Source organism: Alligator sinensis, unplaced genomic scaffold (genome assembly GCF_000455745.1).
Source record: "Alligator sinensis unplaced genomic scaffold, ASM45574v1 scaffold1112_1, whole genome shotgun sequence".
Taxonomy (NCBI): Eukaryota; Metazoa; Chordata; order Crocodylia; family Alligatoridae; genus Alligator; species Alligator sinensis.
In genome coordinates this window covers 464069-468148 of record NW_005842327.1, presented here as the reverse complement: position 1 = coordinate 468148, position 4080 = coordinate 464069, and the positions used below count along the sequence as shown (strand labels likewise).

General features: G+C 39.3%; 1 protein-coding gene across 2 annotated transcripts in view; it reads right to left on the bottom strand.

Moving 5' to 3' along the window:
• RAPGEF5 (Rap guanine nucleotide exchange factor 5) overlaps positions 1-4080 on the bottom strand; it is a 265239-nt gene that overhangs the window by 144130 nt on the left and 117029 nt on the right. The window lies entirely within an intron of this gene.

Genomic DNA, 4080 nt, shown 5'->3' with positions numbered 1-4080 from the left:
GTGGGACGTGGGTGCAGCAGTGCTGGGGGTGGGGGCTATGCCCCGCTGCCACTTGCCCAGTCAGGGTGGGTGGAGGGGGCAAGCGGCAGCAGGTCATAGCCCCCACTCCCAGCGCTGCTACCCACATCCCATGCTCCCCCCCACCCCAGCTGGGCAAACGGCAGGCTTGCACCCCACTGCCCTCCTCCCCAAGTCCTGCACCCCCTGCCCCGGCTGGGCAGCTTGTCCCAGCCCCAGTCCCTCCCTTCCCCATGTCCCTTCTCTCCTCCCTCTGCCTACCACAGCAGACATACCAGCTGGAGGCAGCTGTGTCCAGTGTTGTAAGGACTGCTGCCTGTTTAGTCTATGGCTGAATCTCCGAAGCAGCGCCAAATTGGGACAGTGATTTGAATCTCCAAATTGAATTACTGTCCCTCCAAATGGGCCAAATCTGAATCCAAAGTGAATACTTGCCACTTTGCACAGGCCTACTGGCCATAGACACATTCCTTTCCCAGGCCATCAGCTTGTTATAAGATCCAATATTTCTCTCCTATCACTCACCAGAAAAGGCTGAAGCCACAAGCTTTCCATACTTTAATTTCCTATTATAAGCAAGTGATCGCAGCTGCTGAAAATTTACCTTCCAGAAGCTTGTACCAACAATATTCCCTTATAAGTCAGAGAATTCAATCTCTCATGAACAGTGCTTTATAGACAGACAAGAAACTGCAATGTATTTACCTTTTCAGGGCAAATCTGAGCCAAATACAGGCTACGAATTACCATTTTCATTTTCTTAGTACCTCAGAGTCTAAGGTTAATTGTGTACCATACTCATCAAAATGGACAGAGATCTTCTCTTCCACAAATAGATAAAAGAATCAGCACAAGCATAAGTTATATTATTTATTTGTTGCCCAACATGAATATGGAAAGCTTCCAAAGTTTTAATTATATGATATCCTGATTAAACATGTTAGATGGCAGAGCCCAGGGTCACAATTAAAGTTGCCTACAGAAGCTTAAAAATAAATTTCCTGACTTTAAAAAAATGTATTCTACGTGAAATAGACAACACTGGTGTATTTTATGGAGATTGGTTTATCCAAAGTATCCATATAGGTATCCCTATTCAAAATCTGGACAATGTATTCAAGTTTTATTGCAATACATACCTTCCTACAGGCCTATGAACAAGCATTCATTTTATATTAAAAAAACCTCCACACAGAAAAATAATCCTGAAGTCAGAATATCTCAGATACAGTATCTTTACTTCAACTTCATGACAAGCCTCTTTAGAACAAACTCAAACAATTACATTGCCCAAACTCATCATAACACTCAGCTCTGCCAACCAGTGCAATTTCGGCTTTAAAATACTTCTACAGTGAGGCTATCAAAGTTAACAGTTTGCACAAGGAATACAGAGTATTGAAAGAGAAGCACGAAAGAACACATGTAAGGTTCATGCCTAGATTTGGCATTTTTCGTTTTGGGAAGGCAGGTCATCCAGGGAGGATTCATCACACAGATGTTTACTGAGAACACAGGTAATGAAAGTCAAAGGAAAATCAGAATAATTTTAACTTTGTATATCTTGCACTTCTTAGCAGCTGTTTTAAGAGTGATTTTCAAAAACTTGACATGCACTTGAGTGTATGTTTTATATGCACTGCTTTGTAAGAGTACTACTATATCCCTAGGTAGGTACTTATGTTAATATTTTAAATGAAAGCAAGTTAGGCAAAACCCTATTCCAATTCACTTGCTATCACCTATGTAGTCCTGGAGCTAGAGTTTAGTCACCACTGTTCGTATTAAATAAGCTCTAACCCAAAGGTTCCCAAACTTTTTCTTATAATATAACCACTTCCAGATTTACCAGCTGCCCATGTACCCTTACCAGCACATGCTTTATTTCTTAACACCTTAAATGCCAATTATTATTATAATGAAAATTAAATCAGGTAGTAATAATTTATCCCACATACATCCCCAGAGATGTCTGGCGTAACCCCAGAGGCATACATACCACAGTTTGGAAACCCCTGCTCTAACCTATGAGTAGTCTCACTGAAACCAATGCACTAGAGGGTATCTTAGATAACACACCTATAAAAGAGTGAGATTTCTGCACACACCTTACATCTGGGCACAAAGAAATAAGATTGTGTTAGGCACCCTTCTAGCCCCTATGCCCCATCCCCTTGTCATACCCACAACTCCAGCCCTTAACACGTCAGGTAGCCCAGTAGTGCATCAATGAGGGATGTCATAGTTTGTTGCTGCAATTAAATCTAGCAGTAAAATACCAGCCTCACAACCCAAGAACAAAAGTCAAGCTGGGAATGAGCGGTGCTTCAGCCTCTGAGGTACTGGACATATGGACAGAGAGACAAACCTTGGAACAAAACACACTATGACAGTTGCATACAAACAAGCAAGCTGTACATTTGAAAGCAGAGGTAATGAGCAGGTTATACAGAAAAGGTAGGCATGACAAATGTAGCTCTGATTCATCCAGGAGTTAACATGCCATTGTTGGGGCAAGGGAAACTGTGGTTAGAGGTTGTAACATTTTCTGCTTTTTTCAAATCAGCACAGCTTGACCTGTCAAGGGTTAATCCCTTCATGCGTTCATGGTCGGAGGCAGCTTACATGCCATCTTTTCTTGGGGCTGAGCCCAGGGACAATCTTGCCCAATAAGAATAACAGAAGTATAGTAGCACTTAACCTGATTATGGGCAATATCATCTAGCTCTTGAAAAGCTGAAGCAGTCACTCTGCTAAACTATGCCAACATCTATAAAACAAACAAACAAACAAACAAACAAAACAAAACAAAAAAATGTCCATAGACTAGAGAGAGGTTAAAACCAATAAGAACCTATGTTCTTTTCCCTTTTAAAATTATTTTAATTCTGCTATACTGTACACAGGCTAATAGAAGTCCATCTGATATCAAATTCATCTTATGCCAAAGGAATAGTAGAATGACCATATGCAGCAGCACAGTCACAAAAACCCTGAATTGACATTACTAAAGAGAAAAAAAAATCCCTAAAACCCATAATCTTGCTTCAAAATCCTAAAACATAATTATAAACTTTATTGGTTTAAAATCATACCATTCATCAGCACCTGAACTTTTAATTATGTTTTGCTGATGTAATCTAAAGACATATGAAAATAATGCCAGATACTGGCAGTTAGTGGATTAGCCAAGGAACCATTCAACCACAGGGATTTGAGCCTGGCTAATTACTCCCTTTCCTTATGTGCACCTATGGATACAATTACGTATTTAGCTACAAAAGACAGGAGATTATATGCTATTGAACAGAACAGCATGGAGCTCTCAAATAAGATTTCACTTCTTTCTTTTCCTTTGTATAACTCTGACATTTAGTGTTGATGGATTTGAGGGCAAGCTGAAAAGTAATTTTCTTTGAAGGCACAAATCTCTGTACTGTGGTAAGTAAAAATTGAGGAGGGACGGTTGTGAAAACTACACCGCAAGATTCAAGAGGATTGGGGAGGATTCTTCTTCCTGAGGAGTTTTAGATTTTTTTAGATCAGTACATGACACACATCATCATCTCTTCCAAACCCCCTGCACCTGCCACAAAAGCACTAAGTAAAACAACCTTTGACTGGAGAACAAAAAACAAACAACCACAATATGACCAGCAAAGCAGTCCATGTTTTAATGCATTTTCTGTCTATAGCTATTATTACTTGAATAAACAATTTAAGAAGCACAAAAAATTATTTTCTTCAGCTGAGTCACTGTAACATAGCTGAAGACATTTTTTTTTTTTAAAGCTGTAAAAATTTTGTCTAAATCCATTCTTTGCAACTCATGTTGGAAACTTCCCATTAATGTCCTCATCCAAAAGACTATAGAAGCAAAATAATTTCCATTCACTTAAAAAAAATAAAAAGGGAACTATACTTTGGAAGCATGCATCCCTCAAAAGGATTAATTAAAATATTTTAAAAGAAAAAAGTTTTTCATTAAAGCTACTAACGTTTGTTTGGAAAATACTCAGAAATCACTCCCACTAAGTATATACAAGAAGAGCGCTTTATTCC